Source organism: Microtus pennsylvanicus, chromosome 4 (assembly GCF_037038515.1).
Source record: "Microtus pennsylvanicus isolate mMicPen1 chromosome 4, mMicPen1.hap1, whole genome shotgun sequence".
Lineage (NCBI taxonomy): Eukaryota > Metazoa > Chordata > Mammalia > Rodentia > Cricetidae > Microtus > Microtus pennsylvanicus.
Window position 1 is genome coordinate 108502702 of NC_134582.1, and position 17137 is coordinate 108519838.

Genomic DNA, 17137 nt, shown 5'->3' on the forward strand with positions numbered 1-17137 from the left:
AGAATTGAATTCCTAGCGTATTTGACTATTGCTTAACCTCTGTTCCACTTACTCAAAAAGGTGGTGAATTCTTTCACTCATGGCTTTTTCCCTAGGGACTAGAAAAGTTCCTGGTACAAAGTTCAACAAACACGATGGGAACCAAATGGCATGCATTTAAGACTCTTCTTGGTCTACTAAATTCTGGTGCAGCAGGATAATGGTTAATGCTACCCAGTAAGGGCTATGCAAATTGAGTGAGGTTTATTTTGTCTTTGTTACCATTAGATTTTATTTTGTTCTCACACCCAATTTTATTGGTTGAGAAAATAAAAAAAATTCATTTTAATCTGTATTTTTTTTTACTCTATTCTCCCTACCACCAGTTTTTAATACAAAAACTGTAGCCTACTTACTGCCTGGCCCTCTTCCTCCTGACACAACTTTTCTTTTAGAAGAGAGATTATTTCCCAGGACAAGGGATTCCCCTCCCCTTGGGAAGGAGCTTAGCACAGTGGTACATTGTCAAGTCTCCTTCAAAACTCCCTGTCCTAGGTTAGGTAGTGCCCCTGGCTCTGTGACATGGAGGTGGAAAAACAGCAAGCATCTAAGGATACTAAAAACACGTCCTTGGGAACAGTTGGAAGGCGACCCATTTCTAACTGACATTGCTGTTGTTTATCATGGTACAAAATACATAGTGGGAACAGGAAGCCGGAAGCTCACTCATGGAGGGAGCGAGCTCCAGCTGATTGCTTCAGCTTCCCTAGATAATTTCTGCTGGTGTTTGCAAGCCATGATTTAATGATGTTCTGTTTATCGGCTCGCTCCATGAGGCGACTTCAGTCTTCGCTGTTGGATGTTGTAAGCTCCCAGCTCAATACTTTGCTGCCTATCTGCTGCTTGTCTGTTACTTGTGATTTGTTCTTTTACTTGTGCTTGCTATGTATTTAATAAACTTACTTATTCAGAATCCAAAGTGTGGCTAGGATAGATCATTTTCCAGACATCCAGAATAGGGAGTGGGTAAAGGAATGTGTGCATGGTATGTGTATGTAGTAAGTATATGTATGTATGAATACACCAACTACATGTTGTCTTATGCAACTTTTATATCAACTTGTCTAGGAAGGATTCACAAGGTAGAAACTGAGCAGAAATGAGATGGTAGGGAAAAATGAGCCAAATATTTCTGGAGAAAGACTATTTGAGGCAGAAAAATTAAGATTTGCATGAGGTAGAGCCAAACAAGTGTAAAGCCTGCGGCTGGAGGATGACTGAATGAATAGATGATTTTATTTTTTTGCCATAAATACCACATCTAGGAAACCACTCACAGGTCCGCCTGTAGCACGCAGCCCAGGAGGGTGAACAGCACCATGATGAGCAGATTATGTGACAGAGAGATGGAGGATAAAGAGCTGTGGAGAGAGGCAGAGCTGAAGATGGGACGATGGTGAGGAACAGGCTGATGTGGGTGGCCTGGGCTGCCACCTGGCACCATGTGGTATCTGTGCTGCTGCGCGGGCCCATGTCAGGGTCCATGGCCCTACTGCAGCTGGGGTCTGTGTTGATACCCATAGCTCATGTTACCACTGAAGGCTGTGGAGATGCCCAGGGTCTGACCTGCCACCTGAGACCATGCTGGTGTCTGAGAACCATACTCTTGCAGGGGCCACACTGAGTGGCCTGGGCTCCCACCTGGGGTTATGGTGATGTCTGGACTGAGCTGCAGCCGAGGTCATGTCTAGGTCTGTGGCTCTACCTCAGATGGAGTCTGTGTTGATGTCGGTGGACTGTGTTACCACTGGGGGCCGTGAGAGTGCCTGTGGTCTGGACTGCCACCTGAAGCCGTGTTGATGTTCAAGGGCGGTGCTGAGCTGACCCCAACTCTTGCTGGCCCTGTCCCTGTGACCTGGGCACTAGAGAGCTGCCCCCCCCCCACGTTCCCAGAAGTCACAGCTGGAGGGCTGGCCCTACCACTCATAAGAGAGTTGGTCCCGCCCCTGAGATAGCTGGCTCCCCACTCAGCAATGCTGCAGCAGAAGGGCTGGTTCCTGCCAAGGCTGAACTGACTGAAGGGAGTAGTCGTAGTAGAGGCCAGACCAACCGAGCTACCACCCAGGTACACATCCAGGGCTTTGGTTTGGCACACCCCAACATCTAGCCCATCTATGACTAAGGCATGTGAAGGGACTGGTCCTGCAGGATCTGCATGACTTGGGACAACGGCAGGATTTCTGAGAAGAGTTTTGGTGAGGGCCCAGCACTGATGATGTACCAGAAGCCAGAGGCCTTGAACCAGACCAGCAACTCGTAACAATGAGCTGTTAGGAGGTAAGGATATCCTGCCTGATACGCGCCAGCTCCCAATGACGCTACAAGGAATGACTGTGTGACAGAGAGGTGGGAAAGAGGAGGAGTGAAGTGATTTAGTTTACTATTACTGTTTATTTCTTTTATGGTGCAGGAGGGTAGAGGGCAGACATGGAGAGACTGGGAAATGAGTGAGACTGGGATGCATGATCTGAAATTCCCAAACAATAAAACTTGATAAAGTTCTCTATTTTATCTTTTGAATTTATTGTTCTTTAAAAAACAAAATTGTGGGTTTTCTTCAGTGACTTGCTTTCCCCATTGCTTTGTGTGATGCTTTTTAGATTCATTCATGTTGCTATAAAACTGTAGTTCTGATTTTTCCCTGCTGCAGTTTGATTATTGAATTAGAGTAAGCCCTCTACTGAGGTGGCTGTTGGACGAGTAGTGTATTCACTCTTGGGGGAGGGCGGTGCTTTTACGAGTATCCTTGAACACGTTTCATGCGATTTGTTTTTGTTATAGGCCTGGCACATCAGGGCACAGCAGAAAAGCGCAGCATTTGGTCAGACTGAAGGGGTCAGATGGAAGGACATGTGGGGTATTTTCATGAGTCTTTGTTATGAAAGAGATTTTTGTATTTGATAATTATATTAAGAAAGTGAATTTATTTCTAAAAACGCTCCAGGTGATTATTTTTTGCAACTAGGTTTGGAACACAGACTTAGGAACGGTCCTTCTGCTTCCTAGGGTCATGTATTTTCATTACTACTTGGTAGAACCTAGTATTTTACTAAGCGGTTATGCCTGGTACCTGCCTTCAGGGCATTTGTGCTCCTGGCCTCTACTTCTCTTCTTCATCCCGTGTTGGTAGTGGCTGTAAAATCGTATTCTCTTGTGATTTTTAACTTGTTTTACCTTGTCTACATTGAGTTTATTTTGTATGTATTGTCCTTTCCTGTTACCTCTTGGAAAATATCTGGGAAATACCTGTTCAGGTCTTAGGCTTATTTATTAGAATATTTGATTTTTTCCCTTGATAATCCATAGGCATCCTTTCCTTCCAGGGATGTCATCATAGTTTATGCTGTAGCCATTGAAAAGTGCTGCCTATTTAAATGCCTATGTGTTCAGAATGTTTAATTCTTTGCATTATTAATTTTAATTATGATGCCTCTGATATTCTGATGAACTATATAAAGGCTAAGCAGAGTGGTTGTCCAGTTTCTGTGGAGTCATTGTACCAGGACAACCTTGCCTTACCCACAGATGACAAAATTCAAAAATGCTGAGGTTCCTTCTGTAAAATGGCAATATAGCCTGTACCTATCTCAGATTACCAATAATACATAATAAATAGCATATATCTCTAAAAAGTCCATACACTACAACCTTTAGGAAATAGGGTGAAATGTCTATACATTCAATACATAAACATTTTTTTTCAGTTAAAAGTTGGTTGAATTCATAAATGTAGATCCCCAAAATATAGAGGTTCACTATCTATCTATCTATCTATCTATCTATCTATCTATCTATCTATCTATCTATCTATGACACAAAAAGTAGTTAATTATTACTAATGATGTCCTCTAAAAACATTCTATTTCTAAAATTTTAAGAAAATTCTATTTAGTATTCAAAAATTCTATTCTTAAATATTAAAAAAACATTCAAAACCTCACAGAGAGGCCATCAAGTCCCTAGAGTTATCTAATGACTGTAAAAGGCTTGTCTCTCAAATTTGCAGGGCCCAGAGGTTACAGCTCCTGTTCAGCAGCCCAAGTTCACCTTGAGAATTAACACTATAGTTTTTGATTATTTTGAAAAAAACACCACATATTTATTCAAAATAAAGACAGCATTAAGAGGAGTCCAGGTTCCTTGGAAGTACAGACTGGGCTTGAGAAGCTGGGAGTGGGGAGATTGGGTCCCCAGAAGGTGTCTAGGTACCCTTGTGGCTGCAGATCAGGAGGTGGCTATCTGAGAGACTGTTGGATCCAAACAGATGTCAGTGTCCAGGAGTTTCTGCTCTTTTCTCTTTTATGAAGGCAAGAAGCTGAGCAAACCAGCAGGGGACAGGTGGGCTTTGGTTGTGGTGAGTGGCCTTCCTTGCAGACTGGTAGGCACTAGACATGATGGTGACACCTACAAGCCTTTTCTTGAGCACAGAAGGATTGCCAAAGGGCTCTGCAATCTCCATGTGTCCGGACCTCTTTATCAACTGCCTTTTGAGCAGTGTTTTTACAAAAAATAAATAGGTAGCTTGAGTCTCAGGACTGCAAGACCTCTTGGTTTCTTAGGAAGGTATTCAGCCTCACTGAAGCTCATTTTTCTGACTTCAACTTTTTGTTTTCAAGGTTTAAATCATTTCAAAGGAGACCAGCTCACAGATGTCACAATATCTTTTGTTTTCTGTTACTTTTTTAGGCAGGAGTTGCTTCCAGGGGGTGAAAGCAGGCAGAAGTTTACTGTCCAATGCCCTCATAAGAATAGAAACAACCAAACAGAAACAAACCCATTCCCGTGTTGAGCATAAATCAGGAACAGCACAGAACCAAGCCTTTAGGTGAATTAATGCTCATTCTGGAAGATACGATTGGTAGAACAAGCCTCATTCAATGTGTGGGGCTAGTTTTGCATTGATGTTCTGAAGACTAGAAAGAGAGGTCTTTTTTTTTTAGTTTTTTTTGTTTTGTTTACCCCCACAAAGTTGGAAAAGAATCTTCTTTCATCCAGAAGAGAAAGGATTTTGTTGAGAAGAAATGGCAGTCAGTGTTGGAAATCATAGAGAATCCTGTGGACTGTGGAGGGGGTATTCCTGCTCCGCACTCACTGGAATGAGTGTGTCTATGAAGTTATTGTAATTTTAAATAAGACAATTGATTCGAGATTTAACAAACTGTGATTTGATAATCATTTTTTCCCAGATTACTTTACTTTCAAACTTTACAAATTATGGCTGACACAAGTCATGTGATTTGGTTTGGAAACATGGAGAGCACACCCAGCTGGGCTCTTCTGTCCAGGAGGCCATGCTGGATCTTCCCTGTACCTGGTGAAATCAAGGGAAGATCAGCATGACACTGTTGGTGTTCATTACCTCCTTTGGCCTACTGGGGCCAGAGCGAACGTGTCCACAAGAACAAGGCAGCACTGTGGGTGAGACCATTAAAGCTGAGACAAATGCTGACTGGCTGAGCAGCTCAAGGATCTCAATGGGTCAGACCTAGAACCAATTCAGAACTCAGAAAAGCCAAGACCTAAGGGGGTCATCACTTGAGAATCTCGACGTGACACAGAGCATCTCTATAAAAAGATGAGTCACACATTTAGTGTATGCCTTTTGGCATTCTACTAACTTAGTCAAAATTTCACAAAACTGTATAAAACCATTTGTGATGGGGAAAAGGTGTTCCTGGGGCAGATAAATATTTCCAGGAAGTGTAACTGCTGGGGAGAAGAGCCTGAACGAAACTCAGGGCTCTCCGCCCTGATTACCAGGACACTGCACTGTTAAGCATTTTAGAGATTTGTGTTGCTTTCGGGTCATTTTGACTTCATAGCTGAGGCCTATTCTGATGGTTGGGACCAGAGAGGCCAAGAGAGCACATGCTAAAGGCCATATTTCCTTTGCAGGTAGCTTTGAGGTGTAGGCAAGGCAGAGAGTGAATAACAAGAAGACTAAGGAGCTGAGGAATGCATGTGACCACCTTATACCTTAACCCACTCCAGGCTGACCTCTGCAAATGCCTCTGAACCTCCCAGTGTCTCCAGCTTGTTTCCTTTGGGTGGTTTCTCTTTATGATGAAGAAGTGCTTGCTATGTAGTCCATTGAGCAGAGTTGACCTATGCAACTGGAAATAATATAACAGAAAATATTGACAAACTCTTAATTGTCTGGCCAAATCCGAAGAGTAAAATATAGATCTTCCAAATTAAAAACCATTAAAAAAGTCACTCAGATTCAAATGGTACCAACTTGATTTTCTGCCATTTGCCCTAGTGCTACTAGAGTAGACTAGTGAATGCCCTCTGCCATTGCCTGGAAATGGGGGTGAACCTTAGGGCTAACCGCATTAGAATTTCTACAAGGGATTTTGTTCAATTGTGTGTTATTTTAATATTCATTGCTGCTTAAAAATTTAAAGCTTTTTATATAACATACATCATCCAAGATATCTTTGGTCATATTACTGTGCTTGTGTTAAAAAATCATGTTGGAAGCTGGTGACTTTGTTACAGAAGTTGAATAAAATTCCATTCCACAAGCTAAAGCCCACTGAAGAGGCCAGGAAGCAACTTTAAATGAGTCCCCAGGGGAAACATCAGAGAAGATGCTTAGAAACACAGAAGTCTTAAAGGACCAATGTGCTGTTCACCTGTGTATAAAGACATTTAAATATTGTTCCTTCCACCTTGCTTTATTGTAGCTATTTATTATTTTTTTGCTAGAAAAATTACTGCTGTCCTACAAAAGTTTTAAATTATTAAATTATATTAAATTATTCAGGCATTTATGCTTCACACAATGATAATATGTTGTGCTTACGTGTTAAAGGCTGAATTGAGTATTCCACCAGACGTTGGAGTTCTTGCCTTTAGTGCCTGTGAAGTAAGGTGTTTGTCAATGGTCAGGGTAAGCTGAGACCAATAGAGTGGATATTCAGTCATGATGCCTATTATGGCTGAGGTCTTATTTCTGGTACTATTTGGTCACAGAAACTAACACATATGGAGGGAGATGGTGCAAAGACCAGGAGAATACCATCTTAATGCCAATGACTGCCCAAGACTCCCAGGAACCAAGGGCGTTCTGGAGAAAATTGTTCTCTAATCTTAAAGAAGCCAATCACACCAAAACCTTGATTCTAGACGTGTACCTTTCATCCATGTTGGACAGTACATTTATTTGGTACTTTGTGTGGCAGCCTTAGTCAACTAAGTGACCTTAGATGAAACGGCACAATTTGGGCTCGGTACCACAGTTACATCTCATCAATTGCATCATGCCAGTGGTCTTAGTTCCTCAGGTGTGTTTCCAGGACATTGGCTCCCTTGAAGCTGAAGACTGGGATTTGGAATAGCCTTTCAGAGAGACTGACAGATAACCCCGCTGAGACAACCAGAACCTTCCCAGTGGTGTCTACCGATAATCAAGCATAGGTAAACCAGTGTGAGCAATCGGTGGAGCTGAAAAGCCCTAAAGAGGTCAGAGGTAAAATTCATCCTGGAACTTTTGTTGTGAGACAGGGCTGTACAGAAAAAGAAAGGTGGGGCTAGAGGCAGAGGTGAAGGCAGATGTAGACTTATTGAAAGGATGAGTTGGGGCAGACAGGAGGGGGTCATAGCATAGGCATGTAGGAATATGGGGAGACATAGCAGAAGTTCAGTAAAGTACTGTACAGGGCCAGCACACTAAGGAGAATCGTGATACAGCTTCAGTGGGCATACGCATAGAGATCTCCAGAACAGCCAGCACTACATAGAGAAGCCTTGTTCCAAAAAAACAAAACAAAACAAAACAACAACAACAATGAAACATGAGTAAGCAGTGTTGCCCATGGTCTCTACTTCAATTTCTGCTTCCAGGTTTTTACTTCATTTTCTGACCTCAACAATAGGCTATGTAGTGGAAGTATAAACCAAATAAATTTTTTTTCCTCTCCAAGTTGTTTTTGGCAGTGATGTTCATCACAGCAGCAGAAAGCAAATGAGTACACGTAGGTAACATTGTAGAGAGGAGATGGGAAGAATACAAAAGCTAGAAGACTGAGAAGGGCTGAGAATGCCGACATCTGGGAAAGAAACAATGATTGCAACCTTAAAATCATAGCAGCTCTGATGCTCCCACTGGATCTTTACAGGAATGGGTGTGCCAGCAGTCAGGCAAGGAATGGAAAGGGACTTGGGACTCTATTCCTCACTGCTGAATTAATTTAGGGAGAGAGTAAGTCATGCTTTTCATTTATATACCCACTGATGACCTACTAGGTTCTAATACGTCACATATATGGTCTGGGTTAAACTAAATGTGTACGAAACCAAGCCAAAAGCCATGAGTTCAGTAAGGGGATTGTAGAGAGGGGGCCGATATGAATGGGAGGAAGATAATGGGGTTTTGGAGACAGCAATCAAAATGCATTATACACATATATTGTTAAAGAACAGGAGCAATTTTTTAAAAAGTTAAAGACATTTTTTAAAAAACGAAGAGTGTCTAAGCAAGACATCTTAAGTCAACCTCTGGCATCCATATATATATATATATATATATATATATATATATATATATATATATACATGAATGCACGCACGCTCGCGCACACACACACACACACATACAAAAGGCAAAGCTGGTTATAGTGATGCATGCATGTAATTCTAATACTTAATTCAATGTCAGCCCGAGCTACATAGTGAGTTGAAAGTGATTTTTCAAACAAATATGATCACCTTTATCATGGACTCGAGAAAGATCCAGTCATGTTGCCACACGAGGAAAGTTTGACTTATTTATAGGACAGTGGTTCCATAATTATTTTATTGCCTACTGACATCATAGCCATCTTTGTTTTTGTGAATACACTCTACAGTGTCCACACAATGACAAAATTATTTGCTGGTGGACTTCTCAGATCATATAGCCGTTAAGTGACATGTGGCTGCATTAATGATCTATGGTGCTATCAGTCCAGAAAGTTTTTATATGCCACCGTGATTGCTCTATAAGATGCCCATATATCAGATTTAATACTATTTCTGGGTGTTTCTGGGAGTGTTTTAAGAAGTTAGAACCTGAATGAGTGGACTAAATAAAGCAGATGGCCTTCTGCATGATGTTCTTTTATCTGCTGGAGATTGGTGGGGGAGGGCTGCTTCCATCCTCTCTGCTGTCTGTTGCCCTTGGTGTTCCTGGATCTCTGACCTTCAGACTCAGTCTGGTGTCTACACCATCAGTTCACTGGGCCTGAGCTGCTTTTGTGAGTGCCCAGCTTACAGGCCAGAAATATTGGACTTTTTAAATGTGGGCCAATAAGTCACATACAGGCACACTCAATTCTTTACTTTTTCTCTGAGAAATCTGACTAATGTAGAACCTGGGCTTTCCAAGCAGTCTTCAAGGTAGTCATTGTCATGGGGTTCTAGAGAGATTGTACATGGGGTTATATAGAGATTGCACATTGTCTTGGAGTTACATAGACATTGCACATGGGATGAAAGACCTACTCCAAGGTTGCCTCAAAATGAATCTCATTTTACAAATGAAAAACTATGCAGAGAGAGCATGAGATAACCAAAATATGGTTCTCTATTCAGTATGTATCTCAGCATCTTACTTCCTGTCTTAAAATGACCTAGATTAGCAGCTCCTGGACCTGTAAATTAAGATTTTTATCACCCTAAATACAGCCAATTAGCAGGCTAATTTTCCTTATACTTTTTAATTGCTTCTCAAACTATCCAGACTCATGGAGTCTGCCATCCTGCTAATGGGACTTATAACACTATATAGCCATTCTGCTCAGTAGCTTTCAGACTCATCTGTTAGCTCATATAAAACAGAATTTACATTAAATGAGATTTGAAAACCATCATTATAGACCAAATTGAACATCATTTGATGGAAGGAAAAAACATATGTTGGCAATTTTGCTTTTGCTTCTTGGCTTGAGGCCATTTGAGTTCTGGAGATGATATCGTGTTATATGGCTGCCTTAGTGGTACTCCTCACACCTCCAGCTTTTGAGAGCAGCCGCCATCTGGGAGCTGATTCGATTTCCTTAGAATAGACATTCAAATTTTCCCACTCAGACCTATTGTTTTAAAAAAGCACTTCTACAGCATCAGCCACAACTCAGCTGGTACAATATCAGTTTTTGCTTTGCTTTATTTTATTTTTTTAAGCTTCTACAGCTTGGAGAATAATTGGCAACATTAGGCAAGGGTTGAAAGAACAGGAATGAACATTCAAAATCTGGAAAAGTATAATAAAATAGAGCCAAGAGCAGACTTTAGTGTGTGCTTGTTTGATCATTAGATACTAGAGATATTGATGGGATTTGAAGTAGGGAGAGCTACAGTCACAGGGCTGTGTGGTGTGTGATACTCCACAGATATCTCACACGACCCTCTAAATCACTAAGGATGAGGAAAATCATTTTACTAAGTTTAGCTAGTAAAGAGCAGATAAAAAATTTCAATCATCGATGTCTAATTAAGCAAAGTATTCCATGAGTTGTCCAATGTAACTGATGATGCCTTTTATCTTCTTGCTAGAGGCACTTCTCAGGGAAAACCCCGTAAGTAAATTATATAGTTCTGTGCACCAAAGGAAAAAATTATGGGGAGATTCTCACATAGTACAAGATATAGGAACACACAAAGTGAGCTGGAAAGGGATATCTTAAACTGGATCATTTGCACCCCAAACTCTTACTCATCTAAATTTTATAAACTTTCTGTGCATAAATACATCGTGACTGTATTATGTGGAATGATTTGGATGACTGCCAGAGCTAGCTGTAGTTGTCAGTTTGGCACACCTGGAAAGAGAGACTCTCAATTGAGGAAATACCTCTGTCTTATGGACCTATGAGCATGTCTGTGAAAACATTCTTTTAAAGGCTAATTGATGCAAGAGAGAACAATGCAATAAGGGTACCATTCTTGGGCAGGTGGTCTTGGATTGCAAGAGGAAGGTAGCTGAGATTGCCAGGAGAAACAAGATAGTGAGCAGTGCTCCTCTTTTGTTTTGTGCTTCAGGTTCCTGACCTGATTTCCTTAATGATGAACTGTTACTTGGAAGTGTAAGAAGAAATAAACCTGTATTCCCCACACAACTTGTTTTTAGTCAATGCTCTATCATAGCAACAAATACAAATTGGGATAATGACCATACTCAGTGTGCCACTACATTTAAGATTACACACACCATCTTTTTCCTGTTTTCTGTCTAATCAAAAAGAAAGATTTTAAATTTAACATCGTAAAATTACATATAGCAAAACAGTTGTAAAGCAAGAATTACAGTTACAATATTTAGTCTATTTGTATTTGGTAAAAATTAAGGAAATACTTTATCATCTATCCTACCTTTGTAAGTCTAAAGTTTTATATCTAATTTATCTTTTATCATAACTGAGGAAATCTATAATTATTTAGTCTTCAACTTCATCAAAGACCTCAGAAGAATATAAAATTTCCTGAGTAAACAGGAAGTGCAAGCAAGCAACTTCCAAAACTCTAGAAATGACAGCTAGAGTACTGAAAACAGCCGGACTGGCATAAGAACAGACAGGAGGACCAATGGAACTGAATAGAAGACCTGGATATCAATCCACACATCTTCAAACACCTGATATTTGATAAAGAAGCAAAAAAAATCAAATGGAAAAAGAAAGCTTATTTAACAAGTGGTGCTGGCATAACTGGATATCAATATGTAGAAGAATGAAAATAGATCCATGTCTATTACCATGCACAAAACTTAAGTCCAAATGTTTCAGAGACCTCAACATAAACCCAGTCACAATGAACCTTGTAGAAGAGAAAGTGGGAAGTACAATTGAACACATTGGCACAGGTGACTACTTCCTAAATATAACCCCAGTAGCACAGACACTGAGAGAAACCGTTAATAAATGGGACCTCCTGGAACAGAAAATTTTCTGTAAAGCAAAAGTCACAGACAACAAGACAAAACGAAGCCTACAGAATGAGAAGAGATATTCACTAACCCCACAGCAGGCAGAGGTCTGATCTCCAAAATATACAAAGAACTCAAGAAATTGTTCATCAAAAGAAAAAATAATCCAACAAAGAAATGGAGTACAGACCTAAACAGAGAACTCTCAAAGAAATGCAGATCAAAACAACTCTGAGATTCCATTTTATACTTATAAGAACGGCTAAGATCAAAAACACTGATGACAACTTATGCTGTAGATGTTGTGGGGTAAAGAGAACACTGCTGTATCGCTGGTATTAGTGCAAGCTGGTACAACCCCTTTGGATTTCAGTACGGCGACTTCTCAGAAAATTAGTAAACAATCTTCTTCAAGACCCAGTAATACCACTTTTGGGTATATATCCAAAGGATGCTCAGCCGTGCCACAAGGACATGTGCTTAACTATGTTCATAGCAGCATTGTTTGTCATAGCTAGAACATGGAAACAACCTAAATGCCCCTCGATTGAAGAATGGATAAGGAAAATGTGGTATATTTACACAATTGAGTACTACACAGCAGAAAAAAATAACATCTTGAAATTTGCAGCAAATGGATGGGGCTAGAAAACATTATTTTGAGTGAGGTAATTCAGAATCAGAAAGACAATTATCACATGTACTTACCCATAAGTGATTTTTAAACATAAAGCAAAGAAAAGCAGTTTACAAACCACAATCCCAGAGAACCTAGACAACAATGAGGACTCGAAGAGAGACTTACATAGATCTAATCTACATTGGAGATAAAAAAAAAAAGGCAAGATCTCCTGAGTAAATTTGGAGCATGGGGAACATGGAGGAGGGTTGAAGGAGATGGGAGAGGCCAGGAGGGATGGGAGCAGAAAAAAACGTAGAGCTCAATAAAAATCAAAAAAAAAAAAAAAAGAAAGAAAGAAAAAAGGAAGAAAAAGGAAATACAGAAAAAGTAGAGCCAAAGTGGTTCATGAGCTAGAATGATGTGGAAGCACATTGGAAATGCAGAATCTCACACCTGTGTTCTTCTGGCATTTTGGGGTGCACCATTCTATAGTCTTAAGTTGATTCGAGGTGCATCAAATACATCAAATGCATGTCAAATGGTTTCATCCATCCTCTGAGTTCATTTTGTTTGATCTCAGGTTGTGGCTGAGCTCAATGATAAAACTAGGAGGTTAGATCTCTGCAGTGACCAGGTGAGAGGCAAGACTGCAATAGGAGTAATCAGATCTGGCCTTATAAGAGTTTGACAACTTGTTGGGAAATACAGTAGACTGACTCAAACTGAGTCAATGAGCCAACCTCAATACACAGGTGCTGAGTTAGCAAAAACTACCAAGCCAAATCAAATCCAAACTATTTTAGCTTTAGAAAAGCAGTATCTAAGCTCTTACCCATGACATCAGGGCAAATATAAAGTAGTTGAATATTTTTACTGCCAGTGGGATTTCCAAATCTATATCCCCTGGGAGTCAGAGCAGTTCTTCCTTTCCTTGTAGTTCAGTTCATGAATTAACTATATTTCTTCTGAAATTTAAGAGGAAGAGTTTCCCTGAGCAGAAAGCAATTTTGTACCCCTCTCATCTATCCATCTATCTATCTATCTATCTATCTATCTATCTATCTATCTATCTATCTATCTATCTATCTATCTATCTATGTATCTATCTATCTATGTATCTATCTATCTATCTATCTATCTATCTATCTATCTATCTATCATCCATCATCTATCTATCTATCTATCTATCTATCTATCTATCTATCTATCTATCTATCTATCTATCTATCTATCATCTATCTCTATCTAAGTGCAAGTTAGTTTGAGGCTCGGTGACACCCTGCTCAGTGGAGATACTACTCCAGGTTGACCTTTTTCTCTTAACAATGTCACCTTACAGATGAACTGGAGTCTCCAAACCAGGGGATAAAAGGAGTCCTAAAACTTGGCATTTTCTCAGCTTATCACACTGAGTTTTTGGCAAGTCCTTCAAACTGTGTTTGCAATTTTCCCTAATATAATTTACCTCATCGTGTCCTCCAGAGGTGGTGAGTGAAGGTTAATGAGGCGATGCAGCTGCTTTGGTGTCCTGGAGAGGCTAAAGAAGCTTATAAATACCTCAAGCACAACGGTGAGATCTAGATAGCATTTAAAGAGGGAAGTATCTACCATGAGTGCAGTGGTATATTCGCATTGATCATGCTGTTATTAGGTCAATCCTATTATAGGCCTAGCCTTAGGAGGCATTTTGATGAGTCTGCACATGAGAGGGGGATTGCTCCTCCATAGTTATTTATAGTTATTTCCAGTATCCTGTAGCAGACCTTATAATGCATTGCTCCCTGAATGAATTATATGTTAAAATTTCCTTGTTTCCTTCAGCAAGCTCATCTTATCACCTCCTGTCTTTTCTTCGCTGTAAGGCTTTCTTTCTTTTGTTCTTCATCTTCTCTAACACACCAGGATCTCTTCTTTCAGGGAACTCGCCTGTGCATTTACTCACTGTTCTTTTTAACCTGTAACTCTCATCTCCCGTTTCCCCAACATAATTACCTGACTAGTTCTCATGACCTGCCAGGTTTCTGTTGAGATGAGCCTTCGCTGAGAAGGCTTGGTGACCTCTTAAACTGGGGCAGACAGGGCTTCATGACGGTCCATTTTACCATGTGCTTTTCCTTTCCGAGTGACCCTCTGGATTGGTGGATCGCAACCTCAGCTTCACACTTGCATCACCCCGTGTGCACACATGTGCTCGAGAACACACGTTTAAAGACTAGCATTTCTGTAGCATTCTCTAGATAAATCCAAGACACAAATCAATTTCAGAACCACTGTACTGGGACTTGAACTCCTAATAATGGGAATAGTTTTGCCCTTTATAAACAGAAAGCTTGTGTGCTATTGGCATGTAAACACTGACATGCAATCCTATGCTACTCTTTCAGTAAATTCATGTGTCCTTATAAATTTGCACATCCTGAACTTTGGCCATCTGCTCACTTTTGGAGAATTAGGCCTTTGAGTGTCTGTGGCCTCTTCTGCATCTACTAATTAATATAATTAATTAGTATAGCTAATCTAAGGCAAGTGTGGTACGTACCTCTGGTCCTAGCCCCTTGGGAGACTGAGGCAAGAGGATCATAAATTTTAGTGTCCCGTATCTTACACAGGGAGACTCTGTTTTGAACAAAGCAAAATGAAAACAAGTAGATAAAACTAATTAATGTATTTCCAGGAAATTAAACCATGCTTACTAAATATTTTTCCTATTCTTCATTTTCCCTAGTTCTCTACCATGGCTCATTCTTGTTCAGCAAGGAAGTTTATTAATAAAGCCAAATTAAGGTTAGATAAGAAAAGGAAATGATTCGAAGGGCTTTTGGGATGTTTTTCCCTGGAGGTGGTAACTGTTGAGTATGAATTTTCTATTGCATAGATCCTCCAATAGGACAGTACTGACATTTGACATAGTTTGCTGATAAGCTTTGAAATCACAGTGCAAAATATCATTGAATACAACTTGTTCCCCCAAGGAGTCCTTCCTATGCCTTTATGATTGCATTGGACAATAGTAGTACAACGCAGGATGGGGAGCTCCCCATCTGCCTCCCTCAGACTCTGACGTTGCACTGGTATGGTGCATGCTGGGCATTTCCACCTCTTCAAGGCTGACACAAGTTCTGGCGCCGTCATTGCATCAGTGATTAACTGAGACAGCAATTAAATTATAGTTACTGGTTAGTTATCCTCTGTCTTCATTGTAATAGAAAACGACTTGAGTCTGCTTAAGCAAAACAAAATTTACTAAAGGAATTAATGCAGTTCATAAGGTAAAAGCCAACACCAGGAAAACAAAACCCATTTACCAACCCAGCCCAAGAGCAGAAGCCTGGGGAGGTTGTCACCATGGCTCCTTTGAGAACTCCTGATGCTCTTCATCACACTTGGGCCCACTCACCCCTGATTCCCTTTCTTGTGCTGTATTCATTCTCTCTTTCACAGGTGAGCTGGAGACATGGAGTGGGCACAGGGGAATGTGGTACCACTGGACCTACGGCTTTCAACTCCTACCTCCAGAGAAGACAGGCCTGCATCTTCCAAGCTTATGCTATCTAACTCCCAAGGAAGAAGTCTGATTGGACCAGGATAAAAAGGTTGTCAACTCATAGTCAGCCACAGAGGCTGACTACATACATGACTGAGCTCAAGAACCTGGGTAGAAGGAAAGTTCTTCAAAAGAATAATCCCTTCATTCTACAGTGGTACCACTGGGTACTATGCCGTTGTTCCTGGAGACCTCCCGACCCCATCAGAGTAGACAGGTAAATAAATTATTGGAGAAAAACAATGAGAGCTGAATATTCTGTAGGTAGATTAAATTATAATAATGAAGGAGAACCCTTGATTTTGGTAAATCATAGACTAAAAACTAACATTTGTAAATACTTACCTGCTTTTATAATCTTACCAATGTTATGACGACATTTATTCCAGAGTGTCCAAAACCTGGTAATATAAGATTCTGATGGTAAAGTTTGGCCCTAATGAAATAATCAGAGGGCAGAGGCAACTGTATTGCCCTGGGACCAGTCATACTAATTGTTCATATAACTTTGATGGTTTTGCCCTCAGACAGTGGTCTGTGCAATTCAGACTGAAGACCCTGTCTTTATCCAGGGGTGATTGTGCAGTTGTTTGAGTACCCCCTGAAACATTGTTATGAGGAATGGGAAATTTAGACACTTGGATAATTTTCTTTCCCTTATTATTTTGAAGTTTTCATTATATTGCCAATGGAAGGCTTTAAGGCAATCTTGCTTAGAATAAGGACTGAGGGTGGTTTTAGATCATTATTATTTGGTGACATTTTCTGGTAAACCAAATTTCCAAAAGCAGGGCAGAGAAGGAGGCATTGGCCTTCTCCAAGGTAAAAAGGTGAAATTACCCTAGCTACAAGAGGCACCTGTGACAGCTGTGTTGAGGGAGAAATGCCATGGACAGGGGCAAGTGACAGAAATGAAACAAATGAAAAACCCTGCTCATATTATAGAGAGCATTGGGAACGAAAGCACAGAAAGCAGAGGTTCCTGGAAGAAGAAGAAGCCCTAGAAGGGGTCCCGAATCCTGGCAGA

At 40.5% G+C, this 17137-nt stretch overlaps 1 long non-coding RNA gene across 1 annotated transcript in view; it reads left to right on the forward strand.

Moving 5' to 3' along the window:
• The first annotated feature begins 2065 nt into the window (after nucleotides 1-2065).
• LOC142848307 (uncharacterized) overlaps nucleotides 2066-17137 on the forward strand; it is a 79190-nt gene continuing 64118 nt past the window's right edge. Inside the window, exons 1-2 of the long non-coding RNA XR_012910398.1 lie at nucleotides 2066-2316; nucleotides 16008-16327. This is a non-coding gene — a long non-coding RNA (uncharacterized LOC142848307). The remainder of the gene's footprint in view (nucleotides 2317-16007; nucleotides 16328-17137) is intronic.